The sequence below is a fragment of the Mytilus trossulus genome, chromosome 10, assembly GCF_036588685.1.
Source record: "Mytilus trossulus isolate FHL-02 chromosome 10, PNRI_Mtr1.1.1.hap1, whole genome shotgun sequence".
In the NCBI taxonomy this organism is placed as follows: domain Eukaryota; kingdom Metazoa; phylum Mollusca; class Bivalvia; order Mytilida; family Mytilidae; genus Mytilus; species Mytilus trossulus.
The window spans coordinates 59,486,812-59,500,609 of record NC_086382.1 but is presented as its reverse complement, the minus strand read 5'-3'; the positions used below and the strand labels follow the sequence as shown (position 1 = coordinate 59,500,609).

At 31.3% G+C, this 13,798-nt stretch overlaps 1 long non-coding RNA gene across 1 annotated transcript; it reads right to left on the bottom strand.

Moving 5' to 3' along the window:
- Window positions 1-13,335, bottom strand: LOC134686429 (uncharacterized). Its single transcript, XR_010101608.1, has 4 exons — window positions 13,144-13,335; window positions 2,495-2,544; window positions 966-1,015; window positions 1-498 (listed from the first exon to the last, which is right to left on the bottom strand). It is a non-coding gene; the product is annotated as an uncharacterized LOC134686429 (long non-coding RNA).
- Window positions 13,336-13,798: the final 463 nt, after the last annotated feature.

The window sequence follows — 13,798 nt, the reverse complement described above, 5'->3', positions numbered from 1 at the left end:
TAAAATTTTAGAACTTTTTATTTCATGAAAATCAAACCTACATAACATAGAACGAAGGTTTTAGAAAATTAAACATATTGTACAATTCTAAATATTCCAATATATAAATGCATAAACAACGTAAATATATTCTAAACTACACAATACAACTGCTTTGATTTGTATTCAAACAACCAGGAATCTGTTTACTTTCACCTTTCACCTTTCAGATAACATTTTATACATGTAAATAAATTCTGTGTTTGTTACTTTAATGATAACCATTTTCCAGTAGTATAAAGTTCATGCATTTAAATCATTGTAGGTCTTCAATATATAAGAACACAGTTCAGTTGTCCTCCACATTGCAGATATTTTATCCAAGGACAAATTACAATATCAGTTAATTATAACAAAAACACAAATCTAAGTGCAGTAAAATAGTCTCCCCTATTCTGTAAAGACATTCTTGTTCTTATTCTTTCTTAAGTGTGTGGCCAGCACTAAATCTTGATTAACCTACAAAACAATATATGGTTCAGTTGAATAAATAATTAGTCTAATACAATACAAAATTTAAATGTCTCAAACAGTTGACATTTATTTTCCATCTGAGAGTAAATAGGAGTGTTTCATCAATGCAAAGACAGCAAATAATCCCCAGATTGTATCAAATTGTAAAATTTGTAATGCAGAAATACAATTCATTTGAGAGATCAATCATTTAAATGAAAAGTTCAAATCATTTTTTCATTAGAAATGCATTTCAAAGAACCATGATTTACCTTTTTTATGAAATGTCAATATAGGGAGAAAACAAGGCTTAATCATAACTATTTCTTTTTATCTAGTATTGGTTATAAGAATGTGTTGGTGAATATGAAAACTGTGATGATTAAAATATAAAGTGTTGTGATAGACAAACATACTAAAGTAATAGACAAACATAGTGTGGTGATAGACAAATAAATAAAAATGAAGATTACCTTTTCCTTTTCTTCTATTTTCTATCTCTCAAATATTTAGTTTCCTTTTTCTGAAAAAAAAATAACAATGATAGGTGTCACATTGAGTAATTTTTAGTTTAAAATCTAATAACACACAAACAGATTTCTGTATAGAAAAGTGGATTATTATTATGCTCATATCCACTTTGAAATTGGTATAAATAGGGTGCTTTGAGAGATATACCCAGTGGTGTGATAGACAAATTGAGGTGAAAATATAAACAGTGAGGTGATAGATATTTTGAGTGAGGTGATACATATAAAATGAAATGATTGATTTACAAAGTGAGGTGATTGGTATTTTAACTAAAGGCACAGGTGTATATAGTGTAGTGTGGTGATAGACAAACATAGTGTGGTGATAGAAAAACATAGTGTGGTAATTTATGAACACAGTGTGGTGATAGACAAACATAGTGTGGTGATAGAAAAACATAGTGTGGTAATTTATGAACACAGTGTGGTGATAGACAAACATAGTGTGGTGATAGATATACAGTGTGGTGATAGACAAACACAGTGTTGTGATAGACAAACATAGTGTGGTGATAGATATACAGTGTGGTGATAGACAATAGTGAGGTAATAGACAAACAAAGTGTGTCGATTGACAAACATAGTGTGGTGATAGATATACACACAGTGGTGATAGACAATAATGAGGTGATAGAAAAACATAGTGTGGTGATAGACAAACATAGTGTGGTGATAGATAAACACAGTGTGGTGATAGACATTAGTAAGGTGATAGACAAACATAGTGTGGTGATTGACAAACATAGTGTGGTGATAGACAAACATACTGTAATGATAAATAAACATAGTGTGGTGATAGACAAACATAGTGTGGTGATAGACAAACAAAGTGTGGTGCTATATATACATAGTGTGGTGATAGACAAACATGTGATATACAAACATAGTGTGGTGATAGACAAACACAGTGTGGTAATAGACAAACAAAGAGTGGTGATAGACAAACATAGTGTGATGATAGACAATAGTGTGGTGATAGGCAATAGTGAGATGATAGACAAACATAGTGTGGTGATATATAAACACAGTGAGTTGATAGACAAACAGTGTGGTGATCAACAAAATAGTGTGGTGGTTGATTATGTGTGGTGGTAGCTATATTATATGTGGCCATAATTATATCATGTGATGTAGTAGATACATAATATGTGGTGGTATATACATTATGTGTGTTCCAGCAGATGTATTATGTAGACAATGCTACAAGTACAATAACACTGAAGCAATATATTTATAAGGTTTACTCATCTTGAATGTAAGAATCATTGACCCACAGTTAGTATACCATATTTGCTACTTTTATTGAAAAGTTACCTGACATGATATTTACATAAAATATTGCATGACATTTTGAGCAGTTATTCTTTAAAAAAAAAATTTTTTCAATTATTTCATTTCAACCAGGATTGTTTGATTGCTAATTAACTCTTTACATTCATATGTATAATACTATCAATATCAATGAAGATTACCTTTTCCTTTTCTTCTATTTCCTATCTCTCAAATATCTAGTTTCCCTTTTCTGAAGAAAAAAATAACAATGATAGGTGTCACATTGAGTAATTTTTAGTTTAAAATCTAAAAACACATAAACAGATTTCTGTACAGAAAAGTGGATTATTATTATGCTCATATCCACTTTGAAATTGGTATAAATAGGGCTTTGAGAGATATAACCAGTGGTGTGAAAGACATAATATACAAATTGAGGTGAAAATATAAACAGTGAGGTGATAGATATTTTGAGTGAGGTGATACATATAAAATGAAATGATTGATTTACAAAGTGAGGTGATTGGTATTTTAACTAAAGGCACAGGTGTATATAGTGTAGTGATATACATTGAGATTGTGGGGGATAGATACAGAGATCATGGGGATAGATATAGAGAATGTGGTGATTGATATATAAAGTGAGGTGATTGATAAATAAAGTAAGGTGATAGGTTTTTATTATGTACAGATACACATAGACTTTCGGGGTACATATAGAATATAGGGATAAACAAAAAAAGTGAGGTGTTTGTTAAATAAAGAAAAGTGATAGCTGTTTATAATGTTGTGATATACATAGAAATTGTGGGGGTATATACAAAGATCATGGAGATAGAAATAGAGAATATGGTGATTGATATATAAAGTGAGGTGATTGATAAATAAAGTAAGGTGATAGGTGTTTATTATGTGCAGATAAACATAGAATTTGGGGGTGGATATAAAATATGGGGATAAACAAAGAGAGTGTGGTGATTGATGTATAACATGTTTAAAGTGAGGTGATTGATAAATAAAGTAAATTGATCGGTGTTTATAATGTTGTGATATACATAGAGATTGTGGGGATAGATACAATGATTATGGGGATAATTATAGAGAGTGTGGTGATTTATATATTAAGTGAGGTGATTGATAAATAAAGTAAGGTGATAGGTGTTTAATATGTGGATATATACAGAGAGACATTTGTGGTGGATATAGAGAGTATGTGGATAGATATAGAGAGAGTGTGGTGATTTATATATTAAGTGAGGTGATTGATAAATAAAGTAAGGTGATAGGTGTTTAATATGTGGATATATACAGAGAGACATTTGTGGTGGATATAGAGAGTATGTGGATAGATATAGAGAGAGTGTGGTGATTTATATATTAAGTGAGGTGATTGATAAATAAAGTAAGGTGATAGGTGTTTAATATGTGGATATATACAGAGAGACATTTGTGGTGAATATAGAGAGTATGTGGATAGATATAGAGAGTGTGGTGATTTATACATAAAGTGAGGTGATTGATAAATAAAGTAAGGTGATAGGTGTTTAATATATGGATATATACAGAGAGACATTTGTGGTGGATATAGAGAGTATGTGGATAGATAAAGAGAGTGTGTGGTGATTTATACATAAAGTGAGTTGATTGATAAATAAAGTAAAGTGATAGGTGTTTAATATATGGATATATACAGAGAGACATTTGTGGTGGATATAGAGAGTATGTGGATAGATATAGAGAGTGTGTGGTGATTGATATATAAAGTGAGGTGATTGATAAATAAATTAAAGTGAAAAGGTATTTAATATGTGGAGATATACATAGAGACTGTTGGTGTAGATATAGAGAGTGGGTGATAGATGCAGAGATCATGGGGATAGATATAGAGAATGTGGTGATTGATATATAAAGTGAGGTAATAGGTATACAAAATAAGGTGATCAGTGTTTATTATTTGAAAGTATGCATAACTCTGTGGGGATAGAGAGTATGAGGATAGATATAGAGATTGTGTGGTGATTGATATATGTAGTGAGGTGATTGATAAATAAATTAAGGTGATATGTATGTTTATTAAGGTGGTAGATTAAATATCATGTGGCAATAAACATAGAAACTGTGGGAAAGATGTAGAAAGTCTGATGATAATCAAAGAGAGAATGTGATTGATTTATAAAGTAAGATGATTGATTAATAAAGTAATGGAGTAGGTTTTATATAGTGAGGACATATACATAGAGACTGAGGAGAAAGATATAGAGATTGTGGGGATTGATATCAAAAGCATGGGGATAGATATAGAGAGTGTTGGGATAGATATCGAAAGTATGTGGATAGATATATAGAGTTTGTAGTGATTGATATATAAAGTGAGGTGATGGATAAATAAAGTAAGATGATAGGTGTTTATTATGTGGGGATATACATAGAGATTGTTATGATATATATAGATAGATATATGAATATGTGGTGTGAGTGCCAATGAGACAACTCTCCATCCAAATAACAATTTAAAAAATTAAACCATTATAGGTCAATGTAGGGCCTTCAACACGGAGACTTGACTCATACTGAACAACAAGCTGTAAAGGGCTCCAAATTACAAGTGTAAAACCATTCAAACAGGAAAACCAACAGTCTAATCTATATAAAAAAAAAAGAAACGAGAAACATGTATAAATTACATAAACAAACGACAACTACTGTACATCAGATTCCTGACTAAGGACAGGTGAAAAATTTTGCAGGGGGATAAAAAGTTTTAATGGTACAAAACCTTCTCCCTTTTTCTGAAACAATAGCATGACATCACAACATAGCAAAACGCACGATAAAATATCAATTGGCAGGCTTAACTCAATAAAAAAAATAGAGGCTATTATGATATAAATACAGACAATTATGATATACATAATGACGACTGTTGGCTTTGGAATGTAGAGTGTAGTGATAGATAATCATAGTATTGGGATAGCTATTGAGAGTGTTGGGATAGATATGGAGAGTGTGGTGATGAATACAGTGACTGTAGCAATAGTGGAATATATCAACCAGCACACTATATATATATTTTATTGAGTATCATTTTCTAAAAAAACTTTACCATCACTATTGCTGAGTGAGAATAGTATTAAGATATATACTGGCTGGTGACAAGTATTGATGGTGTTGTAATTGATTTAAACAGTGCAGTGAGGTAATAGATACATATATAAAATGTGGTGAAAAAGTATAAACAGTGTAGTCAATGAGATATTTTCAGCGAGGCCATACATATATAAAATGAGGTGATAGATATATAAAGTGAGATGAAAGATATGCATAGTTTGGTGACATTGCACAGTGGGTGATATTTGTATAAAGTGAGGTGAAAGATATACAAAGTTATGTGATAGATATACAAAATGTGATGATAGATACATTAATTAGGTGACATATGAACAGTGTGGTGATAGATGTATATAATTTGGGGATAGATACATAAAGTGTTTTGACATATGAATAATGTGATAGATATATAAAGTGTGGTGATAGATATATAAAGTGTGGTGATAGATATATCAAGTGTGGTGATAGATATATTAAGTATGGTGATAGATATTTAGAGTGTGGTGATAGTTATATAAAGTGTTGTGACATATGAACAGTGTGATGATACATGTATATAGGGTGGTAATAGATATACAAAGTGTGGTGATAGATATATAGTGTTGTGATATATGAACAGTGTGGTGATAGATGTATATAGTGAGGTGATAAATATATTAAGTGTGATGATAGATATATTAAGTGTGATGATAGATATAAAAATCATGGTGATGGATATATAAAATGAGGTGATAAATATACAAAGTGTGGTGATAGATATACAAGGTGTGGTGATAGATATACATTGTGGTGACAGATGTTTAAAGTTATGTGGAAAATATGTAAAGTTAGGTGATAGTTATATAAAGTGAGGTGATAGATATATATATGTATATACAGTGAGGACATCAATATATATAGCTATAGTGAAGTGCTTAATATATTAATTGAGATGATAAATGTATCAAGTAAGATGATAGATATATGAAGAAAGGTGGAAGATGTATCAATTGTGGTGTTAAATATTTACTCAGGTCATTGATATATCAATTAAGGTTTAGATATAAACAGTATGATGATAATTATAGAGTGAAGTGATTGATATATACCGTGAACTGATAGTTAGGTGATAGGTGTTTATAATGTGGTAATACACAAAGGGACTTAGTGATAGATATTGAGAGTATGGTAAAAGATAAAGAGACTGTATATAAAATGTGATGATAGATACATAAAGCTAGTTGACATATGAACAGTGTGGTGATAGATGTATATAATTTAGTGATAGATACATGAAGTGTTTTGACATATGAATAGTGTGGTGATAGATATGCAGTGTGGTGATAAATATGAAAAGTGTGGTGATAGATAAATGAAGTGTGGTGATAGATATATTAAGTGTGGTGATAGATATTTAGAGTGTGGTGATAGATATATAAAGTGTTGTGACATATGAACAGTGTGGTGATAGATGTATATTGGGTGGTGATAGATAAACAAAGTGTGGTGATAGATATATATAGTGAGGTGATAGATATATAAAGTGTGATGATAGATATAAAAAGTGTGTTGATGGATATATAAAGTGTGGTGATAGATAAATGAAATGTGGTGATAGATATATAAAGTGTGATGATAGATATAAAAAGTGTGTTGATGGATATATAAAGTGAGGTGTGATAGATATACAAAGTGTGGTGAAAGATACATAAAGTGTTATGACATATGAATAGTGTGGTGATATATGTATATAATTTGGTGATAGATACATAAAGTGTTTTGACATATGAATAGTGTGGTGAAAGATATATAAAGTGGGGTGATAGATATATAAAGTGTGGTGATAGATATATTAAGTGTAGTGATAGATATTTAGAGTGTGGTGATCGTTATATAAAGTGTTGTTACATATGAACAGTGTGGTGATAGATGTATATTTGGTGGTGATAGATAAACAAAGTGTGGTGATAGATATATAGTGTTGTAACATAAGAACAGTGTGGTGATAGATATATAAAGTGTGGTGATAGATATATTAAGTGTAGTGATAAATATTTAGAGTGTGGTGATAGTTATATAAAGTGTTGTTACATATGAACAGTGGGGTGATAGATGTATATTGGGTGGTGATAGATAAACAAAGTGTGGTGATAGATATATAGTGTTGGAACATAAGAACAGTGTGGTGGTAGATGTATATAGGGTGGTGATAGATATACAAAGTGTGGTGATAGATACATAAAGTGTTTTGACATATGAATAATGTGGTGATAGATATATAAAGTGAGGTGATAGATATATAAAGTGGGGTGATAGATATATAAAGTGTGGTGATAGTTATATTAAGTGTAGTGATAGATATTTAGAGTTTGGTGATAGTTATATAAAGTGTTGTTACATATGAACAGTGTGGTGATAGATGTTTATTGGGTGGTGATAGATAAACAAAGTGTGGTGATAGATATATAGTGTTGTAACATAAGAACAGTGTGGTGATAGATGTATATAGGGTGGTGATAGATATACAAAGTGTGGTGATAGATACATAAAGTGTTTTGACATATGAATAGTGTGGTGATAGATATATAAAGTGAGGTGATAGATATATAAAGTGGGGTGATAGATATATAAAGTGTGGTGATAGATATATTAAGTGTAGTGATAGATATTTAGAGTGTGGTGATAGTTATATAAAGTGTTGTTACATATGAACAGTGTGGTGATAGATGTTTATTGGGTGGTGATAGATAAACAAAGTGTGGTGATAGATATATAGTGTTGTAACATAAGAACAGTGTGGTGATAGATGTATATAGGGTGGTAATAGATATACAAAGTGTGGTAATAGATACATAAAGTGTTTTGACATATGAATAGTGTGGTGATAGATATATTAAGTGGGGTGATAGATATATAAAGTGTGGTGATAGATATAATAAGTGTAGTGATAGATATTTAGATTGTGGTGATAGTTATATAAAGTGTTGTTACATATGAACAGTGGGGTGATAGATGTATATTGGGTGGTGATAGATAAACAAAGTGTGGTGATAGATATATAGTGTTGGAACATAAGAACAGTGTGGTGGTAGATGTATATAGGGTGGTGATAGATATACAAAGTGTGGTGATAGATACATAAAGTGTTTTGACATATGAATAGTGTGGTGATAGATATATAAAGTGAGGTGATAGATATATAAAGTGTGGTGATAGACATATTAAGTGTAGTGATAGATATTTAGAGTGTGGTGATAGTTATATAAAGTGTTGTTACATATGAACAGTGTGGTGATAGATGTATATTGGGTGGTGATAGATAAACAAAGTGTGGTGATAGATATATAGTGTTGTTACATAATAACAGTGTGGTGATAGATGTATATAGGGTGGTGATAGATATACAAAGTGTGGTGATAGATGTATTTAGTGAGGTGATAAATATATTAAGTTTAATGATAGATATATTAAGTGTGATGATAGATATAAAAATTGTGTTGATGGATATATAAAATGAGGTGATAGATACATAAAGTGTTATGACATATGAACAGTGTGGTGATAGATGTATTTAATTTGGTGATAGATACATAAAGTGTTTTGACATATGAATAGTGTGGTGATAGATATATAAAGTGTGGTGAAAGATATGTTTAGTGTAGTGATAGATATTTAAAGTGTGGTGATAGTTATATAAAGTGTTGTTACATATGAACAGTGTGGTGGTAGATGTATATTGGGTGGTGATAGATTAACAAAGTGTGGTGATAGATATATAGTGTTTTGACATAAGAACAGTGTGGTGATAGATGTATATAGGGTGGTGATAGGTATACAAAGTGTGGTGATAGATACATAAAGTGTTTTGACATATGAATAGTGTGGTGATAGATATATAAAGTGGGGTGATAGATATATAAAGTGTGGTGATAAAGTGTGGTGATAGATATATTAAGTGTAGTGATATATATTTAGAGTGTGGTGATAGTTATATAAAGTGTTGTTTCATATGAACAGTGTGGTGATAGATGTATATTGGGTGGTGATAGATAAACAAAGTGTGGTGATAGATATATAGTGTTGTGACATATGAACAGTGTGGTGATAGATGTATATAGTGAGGTGATAGATATACAAAGTGTGGTGATAGATATATAGTGTTGTGACATATAAACAGTGTGGTGATAGATGTATATATAGTGAGGTGATAAATATATTAAGTGTGATGATAGATATATTAAGTGTGATGATAGATATGAAAATCGTGGTGATGGATATATAAAATGAGGTGATAAATATACAAAGTGTGGTGATAGATATACAAGGTGTGGTGATAGATATACATTGTTGTGACAGATGTTTAAAGTTAAGGGGAAAATATGTAAAGTTAGGTGATAGATATATAAAGTGAGGTGATAGATATATAAAGTGAGGTGATAGATATATAAATAAAGTGATGTGATTGATATACATATGTATATATAGTGAGGATATCAATATCAATATATATAGCTATAGTGAAGTGCTAAATATATAAAGTGAGGTGATAAATGTATCAAGTAAGATGATAGATATATGAAGAAAGGTGAAAGATGTTTCAATTGGGGTGTTAAATATTTACTCAGGTCATTGAGATATCAATTAAGTTTTAGATATAAACAGTATGATGATAATTATAGAGTGTAGTGATTGATATATACCATGAGATAGGTGTTTATAATGTGGTAATACACAAAGGGATGTAGTGATAGATATTGAGAGTATGGTAATAGATAAAGAGACTGTAGCAATAGATATGCAGTGTGTGGTATGGTAAAAATGAAATTTCATGTGTTAAAATAGTCACTATAAAAATGTGTTACTAAAGGATATATACATGTATTCAATAAGGTTGTTTGACCAACATTCATTATACCATATTCCTATTTTCATGTACATAGAACATGTGCATGATTACAAGAATGTAGTAAAGTCATATATATAGAGAGAGGTGCTAGATATATTCAGTATGGTGATACAAATATAAAGAGAGATGATAGGTAAAACTGTGATGTGATAGATAAATAAAGTGCGGTGCTAGATATAAAGTGTGGTGACAGCTTTATAAAGAGTGGTGATGCATATATATAGTATGGTGAAAGACAACAGTGAGGTGATAGATATATAAAGTGGGGTGATTGGTGTATAATGATAGGTGATAGATATATGAATTGTGGGAAGAGATATGTGAAGCTACCTAAAAGATATCTAGCAAGGCGATGAATATAAACAGTGAAGCCATAAACATATAAAGGGAGGCAGTTGAGGTCTATAGTATGGAAAGAAATTCAGAGAGATACAAATATAAACATCTTTTGGTGGTTAATTTATACAGTATTGTACAAATTGATATTTATACAGAACAGTGATAGTTATATACAGTGGTTTTAGTTATATATAGTGTGTTGATTGAATTATAAAGCAGTTATTGATTTATAAAGTGGTGATATATATATATTCAGTGTGGTGATATTAATATAAAGTGGTGATTGGTGATATAAAGTGTAGTGATAGATTACGTGATGTGATAGATGTATAGTAAGGACATAGATATATAGTTAGTGGATAGTTAGTGGATATATATATATATATACTAGAACACACCCGTGATCGCACGGGTCCGTGACTGAATTAATGTATATAACTATGCACAAGCCTTATTTTAGTATTAATAATGTCATCTGATAAAGTCATGTCGATTATAAGATACACGGCATTTTTCTCTGCTTTCAAATCTTTCTGTTTGAACCCGTCGAACTGGAACTTATCAATTATTGGTAATATTTATTATTTGGAAAACAATAGGTCCTGGAATGGAGTCAACAGCATTGTCCTATATTAGTTATAAATAAAGTTAAATTCTTTGTTTCGCAGTTTTACGTCATGCCCACTAACAAATAGAAAACTGTACCTATACGCCTTATTTTTAGTCCAGATTTTTAATATTCGTATTGTTATCTTAGAAAGTCTTACTGATTAAAATACTACAAAAGGTAACAATTTGACAATTTAGTAGTGTCAACCTTGTGATTATGACCCGTATATATAGCATATTAATCCTGAATACACCGTTTGGTGGTGCGCCTGTCAGATACGGAACGTACAGATAAGATCAGATAAGGTAATAGGTAACAGGTGAATATACTATTGGTATCGGTATCGGACTCGACCCGGAACTTCTTAATTATTGGCAATTTTAATTACGTGGAAAACAAAAGGGCCTGGAGTGGTGTAATTTTTAATCTACACCTTTGTACTATATTAGTTATATATAAAGTTGAATTCTGTGATTCGTCGTTTTTACGTGATGACGGCTGACCTCGTAATTTTAGTATTATAGATATATACAACTGGTCTAAACATCAACCAAACAATGTTAGATCTTTAAATTTGCTTTCGCAAATTATATAAACAAGTCTAAATTGAAAACTACGTTCAAACCTATGATTGTGATGGATAAAAACCACAATTTTTATACGTGTGCATGTAAACATATATATATATATCTGAAGTGGTATATATATTAAGTATGGTGATAGACAGATAAAGTATGGTGATAGAGAGATAAAGTTAGGTGATAGATATTGTAGATGGTGATAGATATATATTGTGCTCAATAATGAAAAATATATACAGAAAGATCTAAATTAAACACTGTTGGTGTTAGGTATATATACAGTGTCATACAAAGTGGCCATAAATATATACTGTGGTTTTAGATATATACAGTGTGTTGATAGATTTATAGAGTGGTGATAAATATATAGCATGGTGATAGATGTATACAGTGTTGTACAAAGTGGTGATTAATACAGAATGGTGATAAATATATAGCATTGTGATAGATATATTGTGTTGTACAAAGTGGTGATTAATACAGAATGATGATTAATACTGAATGGTGATAAATATATACAGTGTGTTGATAGATGAATAGAGTGGTGATTACTGTTATAATTGTCATTTGGCAATTTTTTTTTACGGTTATTCATTAAGACAGAGGTACCAAGATTTCCCGGGATTACAAGTATCGCCCTCATACATGACCGGGGGTAGGAGGAGTCCTGATCCCAAAATCTTGGGCTTAAAAACATGAAATCCTGAATTTCCTGAATTTAAATCCTGACATCCCGACATCCCGAAATTCAAAAAAAGAATTCCTGGATCCCTAAATAGTCAATTCCGAAAAACACCTGATCTTGGAGTCCCGATAAGGTGGTTCTTTCTCATTGATGTCTAAGCATGACATGGGATTGCCAATTCATTTGTAAGCATGCCACGTGAAAGTCAAATTATTGTGTCATGAAAACGGGAAGTGAGGTCTTGCGGGACCAGGGAAATGACAAAAAAATGAGAATTGCTTACGTATATAGTGTAAGCAGGATACGGGAATCTGATAAAACAGTAAGCGGGATCCGGGATCAGAACACCCCAATGAGACCCCTGATAAAGGTCCTATCCCCCACATACATGCACTATCCATAACAATCTTTTTAAAACTTTCTGGACTCCCCAAGAAAACATTTCGGCCACCTCCTATGAACACTGACCTGACACATACACATGAAAAGTATTAATTGTCCGGCTCTTTTGAACCAGATCACATTTTGTAGTTGGAAAAGGAAAAAGGGGGGGGGGGGTGAAGCCTCTTTTCCTTTAAAATGTTATTTTGCATTTAAAGATGATGTATGTTTTCATTGTTACAATGCATTATTTTTCATACCTTTCACATAATTTTTTTTACGTTTTAGAAGTTAGGTGTGCTCTTCAGGACGAGAAAGAGAGCCACTTCAGCAACTGAGCAAGTGTATTTTCTTTCGCAGATAAAATGTAAATAGATGCGTACAAATCTATCTCCAAATAGAAGATTTTTCAAAAATGAAAGTAGGAAATTCGGTGGGCGTTTCTTGCGCATGCGCACAAACCACGGTGATAGTTACGGTGATTGTATCAGGAACCGTGTATATTATATACCTCCCAGATGAGCAATTTCCCTCACATAGCGTCCATCATTGTCATTTTCGTCTTTAGATTTTAGAAAAAAATCTCTGAAACCACTGATAATTTTTAACCAATTTAACCAAACAAGGGCTGATTTTTTAGAGAGGTTCTAATGTTAAGTTTGTGTTTTTCTTACAAATCAACAAACAAGACAGCCGTGACTATTTAATATAAACTTTGTTGGTTCGAGTTCACTGATGGGTACAACGTATTTCTCGCTGCATTAAAAAACCCATTGGTGGCCTTCTGCTCTTTTTTTTAATTGTTGTCTCTGACATATTCCCCATTTCCATTTTCAATTTTATGTATGATCAGTTTATGATACTTAAAAAAGTTAGTATTGCTTATCATTTTTATGGTATTGAAAAACAAAATCA